Consider the following 16,735-nt stretch of genomic DNA (forward strand, 5'->3'; position numbering starts at 1 on the left):
GCGTTGGCTCACGTGACATAACGATTCACTTAGCAGCCGAAAAACAAAATCTCTGCACCTAGGAGGAGTGGGCACCGTAGAACTGTTGCTTATAATACCTTGCCCTGGCTGCGACCTAACACAGATAATTTCGTGTCGTTGCTGCGACCTATCGTTTGTATTATTATTTTTATCTACAGTGCCATTTACATTTCTCAGCGGCGGAGGGAAAGAAACAAAAATTTACTTAGCGCACTTTATGTTCTGGTAGCGATAGGTGACAGGCCACAAGCGCACTCGTATTACGCATAATATTTAGTTGAACATGGTAATTAGTTGATAAAAAAATTGGTGTTGCCTAAATTGTATCAAATATCACTCTCAATGTTATTTACATTATAGACTTATCCATAAAGCAAAAACAAAATGTGGAGAGCAGATTGCAGATCTGGAAAGTTGGAATTTGAGATTACGAGAGAATGAGGAAATAGATTTTTTTATGTTATATGCTGAACACAGCCCGTTCCAAGTCTCCTGACGATTTTCTCTCATACATTTTCAATGTGGTGCGCTGCAAATGGTTCAAATGGCTCTGAGCACTATGGGACTTAACTTCTGAGGTCATTAGTCCCGTAGAACTTAGAACTACTTAAACTTAACTAACCTAAGGACATCCATGCCCGAGGCAGGACTCGAACCTGCGACCGTAGCGGTCGCGCGGTTCCAGAGTGTAGCGCCTAGAGCCGCTCGGCCACTCCGGCCGGCGGTGACCTCCAGTCCTTTCCCTTCTTCTTCTTCCTCCTCTTTCCCTTCCTTCTTCACCAGCCTTCCTCTTCTCTCCTTACCGAGGGAGGTGGATGAGTGGTTAGCACACTGGAATGGCATTTGGGAAGACGATGGTTCAAACCCTCATGCGGCCTTCATGGTTTAGGTTTTCCGTAAGATTTCCCTACATCGCTTCAGGCAAATGCCGGAATGAGTGCTTTGAAGGGACGCGGCCGATTTCCTTCCGCACCTTTCCTAATCCGACCTTGTGCTCCGTCTCTAATGACCTCGTTGTCGACCGGACGCCAAGCACTAATCTCCACCTCCTCCTCTTTTGTCCCTTCTCATTATTCCCTCTCTTTTTTTCCCCGTCAGGGAACAACCGCGACACCACAGAGAGATCGCCTAGGCGTTGCATCCTGGCTGCCATACTCTACGTCATTGCAGAAGTATCCTCAACTACGCAGCGTAGGGCTTCCAGGGGATGGTACAAGGAAAGCTAAGTAAACGTCATGTGACGTCCATCATTCGGGTGAGACTGGCGCATGGATGCTATTCTGCATGTTCACGTCGAAAAACAAAATCAGAATCCTGGAAGTCGTGATCAGGATTAAACCGATATGGCCAAATGAACCACGTGATACTGGCTTGCGAAAAGTTCAAGGAAGCTGGAGAATAACTGAACAGGAAACTGGTTGCAAGTGTTACCTCCTTACTGTACAGATTTACTGTTTTTAAGTGCAATTTCTACTTAAAAGAAGCTAATATACAGATTTAAACTTTGTACTATAAGTACACGTGACTCAAGTAATTTTATGGAGACAGCACTGTCATTGGAATGACGCACTGTAGCTTACTGTATCTATATGTACATATATTAAGATCTGATATGTGTGTCTATGAAGACTAAAAATACTGTGTCATTGCATACTTTTAAAATTAAGATCTTGTGCGTAATATAATCTCTTTAGTATATTGTCTTCTTCACAATGCTGAGCTTATTCTGTCAATTTACCTTAACTCAAAGTTTTACGTTAACTGTGTACAGTTATAAAGGGCTGGAAAAATAAAAGGAAACAGACAGAGAAATGCAAATTGAACATAAATGCAGATGATAACCAGGCCTGCAGGTCGCGCTGTTATATTTGACCACGAACGGCACTTGTGGTCTCCCAGTACGTTGCAAGTGTCATTCATGGTCAGAAAAGTGTTCTGTGTAGTTGTGAGTGCAATATTTCGGAGCTAAGAGAAACTGGACGTGGACACATCGTTGGTGATCTTATGGTAGGTAGTACAAGTGTTTTATGTTTCGAGAAGCACCATGTCGAAGATATATACCACATACAGGGAATGCAGAGACACATCATCGACTAAGTCACAGCGCGGACGAAAGTTGTAAGTGGACTGCTTCTGTGTTGGCAGCGCTGTGTAGCGTTTTGCAGTGGATCTCTGACTGCGCTTTCTTTGTAAGAGACTCTGTGGCTGGCTGGACTCGTTGTTGGAAGTTAATCGCCAGTAGTGTTGGGCATTTGGAACGTTAGTTGCCAGCAGGGATGGAAGCACTGTCGGGCAGTTGGAGGTGAACAGCCAGCAGTGATGGATGTTAAATGTGAGAAGTTAGCATTGATGGAGGGTAGAGGTCTGAAGTGTTAGCGTAGGCTAACGATCCGGAAGTATCCCACTTGGAGATTGAAAATTATTCACGATCATATATCTTTGTACTGGCTGTCAATGACGATTTATATTTGTGTTTGAACTGGAGGTCACACTATTGAGGTAAAAAAATACATTATTTGCTTTACAACAAAATGTTTCCTTTGCTAATCACATGCCTATTTGTAGTTAGCGGCTTTAGTAGTTAGAATCGTTTATTTAGCTGGCAGTATTGACCTTCGCTGTATTGCAATAGTTCGCGTAATGAAGATTTTTGTGAGGTAAGTGCTTAATGAAATGCATAGGTTATTGTCAGGATTATTTTTTATTCAGGGCCATTCTTTTGTATTAATTATTTGAAATCAAGTTGTAATTTTTTCTGAGCAGTCAGATAGCGTTGCGCTAAAATATTGTGGGTCAGTGTTGACACGATAAGAAAAAGTAAAGAGAAAGTAGGCTCAGTACGTTCAGTTTTACTCAGCTGTTTCAGAATCAAAAAACGTCGAAGATTCGTCTTCTCAGTCGTTCAGCAATTTAAGTACAGATTCACACATTTAAATAAAGAAGTTTCATCTTTCGACCCATAGCCGAGGATACCTCACTGGAATCTTCTGATTTACTGGTAGTTTGAATTATTAGTGCATGATTAGAAATATTTGTTACTGTTAGCGCGTAATTGTATAGAGAATTTCCTTTGTAGTTGTAGTTTTTCATTGTTGTACAATACTGTACTGAGCAAAGCAGTTTTAGCATGCATGTGGATTTGCACTAAGTATTTTGCAGTCGCTTTCGCAATTAATTAGATATTTATTGTTTTCAATGCTATTTTTGCCCTTCAAATTGTGTTTTTCTGTGTTATCGTGTGAAATTCTGTGATAATCATGGCGTGTGAAAAGCGAAACTCCAGGCTACAAAGTAAATTGAGAAATGATAGCGACGATGAGCGTAGCGTGTGTAACCTCCCCACAGAAATAATAATAATGAAAATGGACCAAGCGTAAACTCCCCACAAAAATAATAATTAAATCAATTTTTAAAGTATTGTAACCTCTGAACAAAATTAGCTCCCATTTATAATTTGTGTGCAGAAATGCATTCACATTTAAAGTTCCCACAAAATTCTTAACTCATTTAATGTTAAGTTCGACACAGAAAAATTCCTAAACACCAAAATAATTTAAAAAAAATTAGTAACCTGGTAAATTTTATGAGGACAGTAGCGCTGCCCTTCGGCCCTGTATTCTGAATAAAAAAGGAAAAATTCTTACCTCAATAAAAACTGCAAATATATCTGCTCTTATATAGACATTTATCGACACAGCTTCGTGCAATGCTGACGTATATTTTTTTTTGATTCTTGAAAGGAATGATCATGCATTGGAAATATTCTTTAAGTTGAAATGAATGCTTTTCTTTAAAAAAGTTACTTTATATTATAAAAATTATTATTGGAGCATTTTTTTGAAAGAAATTAAATGACAATTAATATACATTACTAGATAAGCGCAAGGCTGCTTCCTTACCTTCTACAATAATACTCATCTTCCAGAGTTCTGTCCAGAGTCCCGAGCAGAGCAGACAGCCGACACGCGCCGACTACCGCCGACTCACGCATACAACTCAAGACTACTGTCGACACGCGCAGACAAGCGCAGACTAGCACGGACAGAAGACTAAAGCCGACTGACGACTAAAGCCGACTGACGCCGACTCGCGACAAGCAACAACTCTGGTCAGAGACTCTGCCATGCCTCGCCCATCGCCGGCAACGCATACGTCTTACACGTGTCAGCACTACCTTGCAATGAAGTGACAATTGTCCAAAATAATCTGGTAATTGTGCATAGGGAAATGGACCACGCAGTAAATAATGGTGTTGACAGTGAAACAATTAGTGAACAGGGAAGTGTTGTCGATCGATCGGTCAGCAATAGCTCACCTTAGGAATGCGAAATGACAGAACAAAATCTTGCAAATACCGTAGATTCAGGTTTTGCCTCCTTATCCTTTTCTCAATTAAGTCAAGACTCACTCTCTGCTTTTCAAAATACGAATGTTATAGGTGCAAATGCACTGCCGAAAAGCACAAAGGAACATGTTCCAGACACTAATATATTGTTATTACAATTAATGCAACAAATGGAGCAGAATCAGAAACAATCACAGCAACAAATGGAACAAAATAGAAACAAATTAAAGAAACATTTGAACAAACACGTTGAGGTTTAACCGATGAGTTACGTAAAATCGAATCGATATGTCAAAAAATTTCTGAAGATGTAAAAACACATACTTGTGAGCATTTTCAGCCTATTCTTTCGCGACCTGAAAACACATTACAGAACCATGAAGCAGCCATAAAAGAACTGCAGACTATTGTTCACGAAAATCACGACACCTTGCAGGCTAAAATTGACTCAGTTGCGTCTATTGATACGGTCACGCAACTTGTACAAAATCAGGGAAACCTAAAGTACAGTGGGTCTGCACCCTTGGTCGCTCATTACTGCCATAATCTCTACAAGGACTACAGTGGGTCTGAACCCTTGGTGGCCTACTACTACCATAATATCTACAAGAAATACTGAGGGTCTGCCCTGTGGTGACCTGCTAATTCTACCAGTATTCTTCAAGACTTAGACTGACTCTGCTGTGGGTTTGCTCTGTTGCGGACCCTTACCAATTTGATGTCAAGAGTCAGCACTGTGTTTCCATTGGGAGGACAACACTTCTTCAAGACTTAATGGAGATCCACCACTTGCGTTGCGTTTTCTTTTACTGCTCAGACTTTGTGCATAAAACTGTCATAGACTACTACTCTGATATATGATTAGGACTGTCTTTAGAGATTGTGAGGCCAATATTTGCTTTTAATCAATAGTGCATTAAAAATTGTGTGCATTTGATCTATTTGATATTGTTAATATAAAAAATTTTAACAAATTGATCCTGGCCACTGTCCAAAATTAGTTCAAATGGCTCTGAGCGCTATGGGACTTAACATCTGAGGTCATCAGTCCCCTAGAACTTAGAACTACTTAAACCTAACTAACCTAAGGGCATCACACATATCCATGCCCGAGGCAGGGTTCGAACCTCCGACCGTAGCGGTCGCGCGGTTCCAGACTGTAGCGCCTAGAACCGCTCGGCCACCCCGGCCGGTCAAAATAATTAGTAAAATTTTTTGTGGGGAGCAGGGGGGCTATGTAAGTGGACTGCTTCTGTGTTGGCAGCGCTGTGTAGCGCTTTGCATTGGATTTCTGACTGCGCTTTCTTTGTAAGAGACTCTGTGGCTGGTTGGACTCGTTGGAAGTTAATCGCCCGTAGTGTTGAGAAATTGAAAGTTAGTTGCCAGCAGTGAAGGAACTACTGTTGGGCAGTTGGAGGTGAACAGCCAGCAGTGATGGATGTTAGATGTGAGAAGTTAGCATTGATGGAGGGTAGAGGTCTGAAGTGTTAGCGTAGGCTAACGATCTGGAAGTATCCGACTTGGAGATTGAAAATTATTCACGATTATATATCTTTGTACTGGATGTCAATGACGATTTATATTTGTGTTTGAACTGGAGGTCACGTTATTAAGGTAAAAAAAAGCACATTATTTGCTTTACAACAAAATCTTTCCTTTGCTAACCACATGCATATTAGTAGTTAGTGGCTTTTGTAGTTAGTAGTAGCAGTAGTTCGCGTAATGAATTTTTTTGTGAAGTAAGTGCTTAATGAAATGCATAGGTTATTGTCAGGATTACTTCTTATTCAGGGCCATTTTTTTGTATTAATTATTTGAAGTCAGGCTGTAATTTTTTTTTAGCAGTCAAATTGCGTTGCGCTAGAATATTTTGGGTCAGTGTTCACATGTTAAGAAAGACTAAAGAGAAAGTAGGCTCAGTACGTTCAGTTTTACTCAGCTGTTTCAGAATCAAATAACGTAGAAGTTTCATCTTCTCAGTCATTCAGCAATTTAAGTACAGATTCACATATTTAAATAAAGAAGTTTCAAAGTGAGTGTTGAGTGATCTTGTCAAACGGTCCCTGAAGAGGATGATGTCGAAAAATGAGAGGATGCCAGCTGCAAAAGCCACTGCTGAACTGCATGTTGTATTCGCGGGCCCTGTCATCACCAAAACAACACAAAGAGATCTCCATATGCGTGGAACTGTATGACGGTCTGGACTCCGAAAACGACTCATCACTATTGGAAAGTACCCGTAATCGAAAAGCTCGCTGCCGAATCTATAAATCCTGGACTAAGGAGCAATGAACGAAAATCATTTGGTCTGAAGAGTGGTGTTTCACACTGTTTCCAATTTCTGGCCACATTTGTGTCCAAAGAGTGAAACACGGTGGCCATACAGTGATGATGTGGGCAGCCACAACATTTTATTCGATGTGCCTGACGATTACTGTGCAAGGTCGCATTACTTTCAAAGATTATGTGATCATTTTGGCTGATCAGGTCCGTCCTATTGTACAATGTCTGTTCTTGAGTGTTGATGCTGCATTTCAAAACGACAGGACACCGGTTTACACAGCTCGCATCGCTCCAGGACTGGTTTTGTCAGCTCGAGGATGAAATGCTGCATGTCTCCTGGCCACAATAGCCACCGGACCTCAAGGTTATTGAGCTTTTGTGACCCAATTTGAGGAAAAGGGTGTGTGATCGCTATCCACCTCCATCATCATTAGCTGAACCTGTCACTATTTTGCTGGAACAGTGCTAGAAGTTTCCCTTGAAAACCGTAGAGAAGCTGTATTTATCTGGGAACTGTTTTGAGCTGGAAGCTGTTTTGAGCGCCAATGATTTTCCTACACAGTAATTAGGCATGGTAAGTTGTTTGTTTTTGGCGTTTACATATTTTTGTCCAACTCCTGAAAATACTACTGCTTATATGGCCTACAAGCAAAAATAAGTGAAGGAGATTGTTTTTAATCAGAAAACGACAAGCAAACTGTATCAGCTGTATTATCGTCCAAAGATCGCGCTGCCATATCAAAGCGGGGAATTCGCATCGATACCACAGAAGTTAGCGATGTTACGCTACAATCCTCACTGAATGAGAGGCGCTGACGGAGCCGCACCGTCGGCCTCAGCTCTGCTGATATACAGCCGAGCAGGGGAAGGTACTTCCCAGTTCTTGACCTCCGACCGAGAGGACGAAATCGACAGTTTAAGACTCATGTGAGACTCATATTTGGGATGGAACAGTACTTTTGAACTTCGTGAGAAGAGTTTAGTATATGTGTGCATCAAATGACGCTTTGCATTAATCAATCAAAACATTACGACCATCTACCTAATAGCAGGTATGTCCACATTTGACACGGATAACAGCGGCAACGCTTCGTAGTATGGATGCAGTGAGGACATGGTAGATCGCTGGAGGGAGATGGCACCACATCTACACACACAACTCACCTAACTTCCGTAAATTCCGGGGAGGGGGTGGGGGGGATTAGTCCTGACACCACGTCCTAGACGTCGATCGGCTTCAGATCTGGCGAGTTGGAAGGTCAGCACATCAGTTAAAATTGGGCACTGTCTTCCTCAAACCACTCCATCACACTCCTGGCCTTGTGACATAGCGTATTATCTTGTTGAAGAATGTCACTGCCATCGGGAAACATGATCACTATGAAGAAGTACACGTGATCTACAACCGGTATACAATACTCCTCGGACGTCGTGGCGCCTTGCGTGAGCTCCACTGGACCCACAGATGTCCAACTGAATGTCCCCAGAGCGTAAGGGAGCCGCCGCCGACTTGTCTCCGTCCTCCACTACAGGTGTCAAGGAACTGTTCCCTCGGAAGACGACGGATTCGCGTCTTGATGAAGTAGGTATCTGGATTCGTCAGACACTGCCACTGCGTCAACGTCCAGTGTCAATTGTCACGTGCCCAGTTCAGTCGTAGCTGCCGATGTGTTAACATTGGCGCATGCGTGGGTCGCCGGCTGCGGAGCCCCATTGTTTGGAGAGTTCAGTGCACTGTGTGCTCAGACACACTTGTACTCAGCCCAGCTTAAATTCTGTTGTTGGTTCGGCCACAGTTCGCTGCCTGTCCTGCTTTACCAGTCTGCCTGGCCTACGACGTCCGAGACCTGTGAAGAGAGGTAGCTGTCCATCCCTATTACGTCTGGGCATGGTTTAGCCTTGATTTCACCATGTGTTACTCACCACAGCACCCCTAGAACTCCCGGAAAGTCGTGCATTTTCCGAAATGCTCGTTGGGAGCCTCCGGGCCATCACAATCTGCCCTCGGTCAAATCAGATACTTCGGGCACCTACCCCATTCTAGGCCCGGACAGCAAACTCACTGATGTATCTTGCGTGTGTCTGACTAGCAGAAATTCCTTGCCAGGTGACGCTGCTATTGTCTGAATCGGTTTATATCGATAGTAGGTCGCTGGTCATAATATTCTGGGTGATCAGTGCAACATTCAAAGACAGTTGTAAATATTCGGCACATTCCTGTGGCTGTGGAGTGTATAAAGTTAGGTTAATGTTTTTATCATTCTTGTAATAAAGTGAACTTACACTACTGGCCATTAAAATTGCTACACCACGAAGATGACGTGCTACAGACGCGAAATTTAACCGACAGGAAGAAGATTCTGAGATATGCAAATGATTAGCTTTACAGAGCATTCACACAAGTTTAGCGCCGGTGGCGACATCTACAACGTTCTGACGTGAGGAAAGTTTCCAACCGACTTCTCATACACAAACAGCAGCTGGCCGGCGTTGCCTGGTGAAACGTTGTTGTGATGCCTCGTGTAAGGAGGAGCATTGCGTACCATCACTTTGCCGACTTTGATAAAGATCGGATTGTAGCCTATCGCGATTGCGGTTTATTGTATCGCGACATTTCTGCCCGCGTTGGTCGAGATCCAATGACTGTTAGCAGAATATGGAATCGGTGGGTTCAGGAGGGTAATACGGAACGCCGTGCTCGATCCCAACGGCCTCGTATCACTAGCAGTCGAGATGACAGGCATCTTATCCGCATGGCTGTAACGGATCGTGCAGCCACGTCTCGATCCCTGAGGCAACAGATAGGGACGCTTGCAAGACAACAACCATCTGCATGAACAGTTGGACGACGTTTGCAGCAGCATGGACTATCAGCTCGGAGACCATGGCTGCGGTTACCCTTGACGCTGCATCACAGACAGGAACGCCTGCGATGGTGTACTCAACGACGAACCTGGATGCACGAGTGGCAAAACGTCATTTTTTTGGATGAATCCAGGTTCTGTTTACAGCATCATGTTGGTCACATCCGCGTTTGGCGACATCGCAGTGAACGCACATTGGAAGCATGTATTCGTCATCGCCATACTGGCGTATCACCCGGCATGATGGTATGGCGTGCCACTGGTTACACGTCTCGGTCACGTCTTGCTCGCATTGACGGCACTCTGAACATTGGACGTTACATTTCAGGAGTGTTACGACCCGTGGCTCTACCCTTCATTTGATCCCTGCGGAACCCTACATTTCAGCAGGATAATGCACGACCGCATGTTGCAGGTCCTGTACGGGCATTTCTGGATACAGAAAATATTCGACTGCTGCCCTGGCCAGCACATTCTCCAGATTGAAAACGTCTGGTCAATGGTGGCCGAGCAACTGGCTCGTTACAATACGCCAGTCACTACTCTTGATGAACTGTGGTATCGTGTTGAAGCTGCATGGGCAGCTGAACCTGTACACGCCATCCAAGCTCAATGGCCAGCTGTATCAAGTCCGTTATTACGGCCAGAGGTGGTTGTTTTGGTTACTGATTTCTCCGGATCTATGCACCCAAGATGCGTGAAAATGTAATCACATGTCGGTTCTAGTATAATAAATTTGTCCAATGAATACCCATTGTAGCAGTTTTAATGGCCAGTAGTGTAATTTTCATATGTACCTCCCAGATCAATCAAAGAACGCAGAGTTATGACCAGGTCATTACATCGGCATTCTTGGGAAGTGAGGACGAGTGCACTGCCAGCTGTGTGTGCTGAGCGCCGCCCTGCTTGTGTACCTGCCAGCGAGCAGAGCGGTGTAGCGCGGGCCTGCGTGTTTGCAGGGCGCAGGGGCGGCGCGCGAGCAGCGGGCTGCGTGCTTCGCCTGCACACGACCCCGCCGGGGCTCGCCGGGCTGCGACGGCCGGGCTAAACTGATTTCCCGGGCAGCACAGAAGAGAGCAGCCGCAGCCGCCCCGCCTTCTGCTGTGCTAGCCTCACCTTCACACCATCGCTGCTCGTCTCTCACCGTGCAGATAATACCATTAAACTGTTCCGAGTAACTAACTTCATCTGCATTTACATCTTGCAATACAAAGTGACAGCAACTGCTGACACTGTGTAGCATAATATCTGTTCTGCCATGTGAAATGCAGTTGCTAACAACCGTCTTACACAGGGTGTCCTAAACCTTTGGGTCGAGATTCATTGTTGTTACTGTTGTTGTGGTCTTCAGTCCAGAAACTGGTTTGATGGAGCTCTCCATGCTACTCTATCCTGTGAAAGCTTCATCTCCCAGTACCTACTGCAACCTACATCCTTCTGAATCTGTTTAGTGTATTCATCTCTTGGTCTCCCTCTACGATTTTTACTCTCCACGCTACCCTCCAATACTAAATTGGTGATCCATTGATGCCTCAGAATATGTCCCACCAACCGATCCCTTCTTCTAGTCAAGTTGTGCCACAAATTTCTCTTCTCCCCAATTCTATTCAATGCCTCCTCATTAGTTATGTGATCTACCCATCTAATCAAAAATGGTTCAAATGGCTCTGAGTACTATGGGACTTAACATCTGTGGTCATCAGCCCCCTAGAACTTAGAACTATTTAAACCTAACTAGCCTAAGGACATCACACACATCCATGCCCGAGGCAGGATTCGAACCTGCGACCGTAGCAGTCCCGCGGTTCCGGACTGAGCGCCTAGAACCGCGAGACCACCGCAGCCGGCCCCATCTAATCTTCAGCATTCTTCTGTAGCACCACATTTCGAAAGCTTCTATTTTCTTCTTGTCTAAACTATTTATCGTCCACGTTTCACTTCCATGCATGGCTACACTCCATACAAATACTTTCAGAAATGACTTCCTGACAAATCTATACTCGATGTTAACAAATTTCTCTCCTTCAGAAACGCTTTCCTTGCCATTGCCAGTCTACATTTTATATCCTCTCTACTTCGACCATATTCAGTTATTTTGCTCCCCAAGTAGGAAAACTCATTTACTATTTTAAGCGTCTCATTCCGTAATCTAATACCCTCAGCATCACCAGATTTAATTCGACTACATTCCATTATCCTCGTTTTGCTTTTGTTGACGTTCATCTTATATGCTCCTATCGAGAGACTGTCCATTCCGTTCAGCTGTTCTTCCAGGTCCTTTGCTGCCTCTGACCGAATTACAATGTCATCGGCGAACCTCAAAATTTTTATTTCTTCTCCATGGATTTTAATTCCTACTCCAAAATTTTCTTTTGTTTCCTTTACTGCTTGCTCAATATACAGATTGAATAAAATCTTGGATAGGCTACAAGCCTGTCTTACTCCCTTCTCAACCACTGCTTACCTTTCATGCCCCTCGACTCTCATAACTGCCACGTGGTTTCTGTACAAATTGTAAACAGCCTTTCACTTCATGTATTTGACCCCTGCCACCTTCAGAATTTGAAAGAGTATTCCAGTCAACATTGTCAAAAGCTTTCTCTAAGTCTACAGATGCTAGAAAAGTAGGTTTGCCTTTCCTTAATCTATTTCTAAGATAAGTCGTAAGGTCAGTATTGCCTCACATGTTCCAAAATTTCTACGAAATCCAAACTGATCTTCCCCGAGGTCGTTTTCTACCAGTTTTTCCATTCGTCTGTAAAGAATGCGTGTTAGTATTCTGCACTAAAGGTAACACCTTGATGATTTAGCCATTCTCCTCTACCTCTCGCCATGTTTAGCATTTGGTCGTAGTTGTTGCAGTTCATTCCACTAACAACACTTTGTAATACAGATATTTTGTGCTTGCATAATTATTTTTTGCCCAGGAATTTCTTTACAAAATGTTTTTTATGAATGTATTATGTTGAATTATGTATCCAATTCATCCAGTTTTTCTTCTGGTGTGTGGTATCATATATCGACAGCACCCTTATCGGCGTCTGAGAATTGGCGACGGAAACTCACGGTTTCGACAGACAGCGGCAGCAGTCGTGGAGTGACCCGGCGGATCCAATGACGCGCGCCCATGGCTTCAGCAGCTCCGACTATAAGCGCCTTTTGCCACTGCGACATAGGATGGCCAGCAGCAGCTACACGTCCCAGTCTCAGTCACAGTCTTCATCAGTACGCAACATGAGGACAGTACACAACACTATGAACCATGTCGATCAATGTTTTTTCCTCTTTAATCCATTTTAGTATTTGTTCACTGGATTTTCTTTTAGTCTAGGGTGTTTTTGTGGCTCTTCTCCATATCCGCGTCTGTATCGCATCCAGCTTTTTTCGTTTTCTGTGTACCTATAACTCACCCGTCACAACCATATTTTAAAATAAATGTCTTGGTGAATTTCTTTGTTTGTTTGTTAATGAAATTTATTTCTGGAGGCTTATGTGGTAGCTGGAACTCTTCCTTTAATATCAGTTACACTTATGTTGACATCTGTTATTGTAATTTTCAAGCAGAAAAATCCATTTAACTGCTTTAGTACTGCATTTCCTAGCTTGTCTGTTGGATTAATCTACCACCTTTATTTTAGTCTTATTTGCATTTAGTTTTAGTTGTGGTTGTCCAAGGCATCAGACAAAATTTTTAGATGTAATTCATGTTCTTTCCAGAAACCGCTAAGATTACTAAATGATATGCACATCGAATTCAGTGTATTCGATTAATTTTGGACAGGTTTTTGCCACTTTTCGTGGTTTAGATTGCACTTTACATAAATAAATTAAACAAATACGGAGAGAGAAGACAAGGGATATCGGAAACCTCTTCTTATTCTAGCCTCTTTCTTAACGCCATTCTTACAAACGAGTAGGTGTAAATCGGAAATATTTCATTCTGTGTTATTTTCTACACTTCTTATAGAAGTAGTTTTGACCATTGTACAAAATTAGATCTGTTAAAATTACATAGTATTTCACTGATAAACATATACTGTCGAGCAAAATTTAAGACAGAAAGTAACCTTCGCACGATGAGTCACTGCCAAGTAGCATAGCTCGATGAAACTTTGATTACACCTAGAAAAAACTTCTGCAGTATAGTACGGAAGGCAGCTAAAATAAATACGCACTGAGACGAATAGAGATGACACTGTTATTCAAAGATAATAATTACACTTAAGTGACAGCGATTCAAGACGGTCCCCTGGACATTACAGTATGCAGGACATGGCTTTTAATAGGGTGTGTGACCACCAAAGGCGGTAATGCATGCTCAAAGTGCTCCCTTGCTGGCCATAAAGTTTCTAAGAAATGTTTGTGGTAGGGTATTCCACTACTCTGCTGGATGGTCGTTGGTACATGCTGCAAGATGTTTCCCCAATGCATTCCGTTCCTGCTCGATGGAATTCAATTCGGGGGAACGAGCAGGCCAGTCCAGTCGAGGAATATCCAATCGTTCCAAACTGCCTGTGCTGTTCGATGTGTCGCACGTTGTCATCCATGAAAATGACGTCAGGGCCGATTGCACACCTGAAAAGACGCACCTGGGAAAGGAGTACAGTGTCGAATATAGTTGACCGGTGAGAGTATCGTGTCCAAAAATTTGTCATAGTGTCCAGAGCATAGGCACTGGACCAACGAGGGGTGGTTTCGTGCTTTGCTCGGAAGAGAGCATGAGTGGTGATACTGGACGTATCCTAGAGATGGGAGCACTTACTGTGCCCAGGAACATTTTCCAACATGATCTCTTCGCTACTCGAGATGCTACGGTGTGGGGAGACGTAATGCTGCCTGGGTGTACTGACCTCCAAATATGACACGGTACACTCACCGGTCAAGGTTCTTATGACACTCTACACCTTCCTCATTTGCGTTTTTTCACTTGTGCATTCAGTCCTCACGTCATTTCTGTGGAAGACAATGCGCAGTCACATCGAACAGTGCAGGTGGAGGAGATCTAGGAACGAGACGATATTCGGTGAATAGACTGGCCCATCCGTCCTCCCAACTTGACTTCCATCGAACACGTGAGCAGAGATTTGGGAAAACGCACTGCTGCGTGTTCTCATGCACCATCGACCATCCAGCAGTTGCCAAACGCGCTGATGGAGGAATGGAACTCTCTGTCACAAGAATTTCTTGCCAAGCTCGTGGCAAGCATGGGAGCACGTTGCACAGTAAGCATTGCAGTCCTTGGTGATGAAGAAGGTGTTCCCCCTTTTGTTATGTCCAGGGGACCACCATAAATCGTGGTATTGTAAAAGTCTCATTTCTGTTCGTCTCGTTATGTATTTCTTTACCTTCTTTACTATACTGTAGCAATTCTTTTTATGTCTACATATATTACTTGGCAGTGACACATCATGAGAATGTTGCTCCGGTTCTTAAGTTTTGCACACCAGCGTATTCGGTAAGATGTTTCGGTGTCTCTGTTCAAAATACAAATAAAAACACAACTTTTCGAGTCACTAAATTTAAAGTGTTGTTATATACGATGCTTCAGTGATCATGTGGCAGTTTTGTTAGTTAGGTGCAGCGCTGCAAAAGGTAAATGCAGACGAAATTAGTTATTCAGAACAGTTTCTTACCACTATCTCGGGACGTAGCGAAGTAGCGATAGTGTCAGAGTGTGGCTGCCACATGATGATGAAACAAAGCCTCCGAAAACCGTCTATAAGGTACAACACATATGTAGAATTGTGGGCAGTTGGGAATGAGTGTCTCACGGGAAGCGTGCAAGGGATAAGTCCCTGCAGTCGCGCTATTCATCTGTGTCCTCGGTGGCTCAGATGGATAGAGCGCCTGCCATGTAAGGAGATCCCGGGTTCGAGTCCCGGTCGGGACACACATTTTCAGCTGTCCACATCGAGGTATAACAACAACACCTGTCTGCAGCTGAGATTGTCAGTTAGTCATCATTTATTCCAGGGAAAAGCCGCACGGTCATCAACAGTAACTGTTGTTTTGAGCCGGCCGCTGGTGGCCGAGCGGTTCTGGCGCTACAGTCTGGAACCGCGCGACCGCTACGGTCGCAGGTTCGAATCCTGCCTCGGGCATGGATGTGTGTGTTGTCCTTAGGTTAGTTAGGTTTAACTAGTTCTAAGTTCTAGGGGACTTATGACCTCAGCAGTTGAGTCCCATAGTGCTCAGAGCCATTTTTTGTTGTTGTTTAGAGTTCTCCACGTTTTTCTCTCCAATAAAGTCGCAACAGATGTTGCCACGACGTTGTTTTTGTTTAGGTGTCAAGATGCGCGGGGTAAACAAACAAAATTCGAACATACCTTTGTCTTTTTCAAACATTCTGGATAATATCTCAAACACAAGATTCAGAGATGTTGCTCTATTGAGGTCAGTGGCACAACAACACACATTACGGCCACACATCCGCTACTTAAGACTGCGTGCTCACAGCTGACTGGTCGAACGCACGTCTGCTGTTTAAATTGTTGGTTGAAGCTGCCATTGTAGTCACTGCACTGAGATCCTTATACTTCAGGAATACAATCAGTCTCGTAACTGGATGGTTGGCGTAAAGTTCCCTAGAATAGCATATAGGTTATTTGATTCCAAGGAAATAATAATGTCACAGAATAATGAATGATGCCTGAATCAGGAAATGAAGATAAATAGTAACATGCAACACTAAAAACAAAGACACGGAAGAAGAAATGGTAGCTGCAGAACGGACAAGTCGTAGGGTGAAGACTTTTGGCGACCAGAAAATAGTATTATTCTTGATGATGACGATATGGTCACAAAGTAAAACAGATTATAACGCAGCGATGTTCGGTTGCAAGAAGTAATTGAGGGACTGAGAATACAGATGGTACAAGTGAATTTTCAAGAGAAAATGATCTAAATGTGCGTTTGGAAAGCTAAATTGTAGATCTCTTCAGAGTAAAAGACGTACAAGCGATTTCCTGCATAATGCCGCACTCAGTGACGATAATGTTTAAGCTCTAAGCCAATGCCTGGACTGTATTTAGAAGACAACCATTATAAGTGAAGTGCTATCTTTACTGAAGGTTCAGGTAAGTATTTTTTTTAAGTACAGCAATAGCTTAATGTGTATGCTTTTCGAGTACTTATAGTAATATGTAATCAACATGTTAATAGGCAATATACTGAAACAGTGCTTGTACATGTTGAGGAAAAATCTGCATATTGACACAATGGA

Source organism: Schistocerca nitens, chromosome 6 (assembly GCF_023898315.1).
Source record: "Schistocerca nitens isolate TAMUIC-IGC-003100 chromosome 6, iqSchNite1.1, whole genome shotgun sequence".
Lineage (NCBI taxonomy): Eukaryota > Metazoa > Arthropoda > Insecta > Orthoptera > Acrididae > Schistocerca > Schistocerca nitens.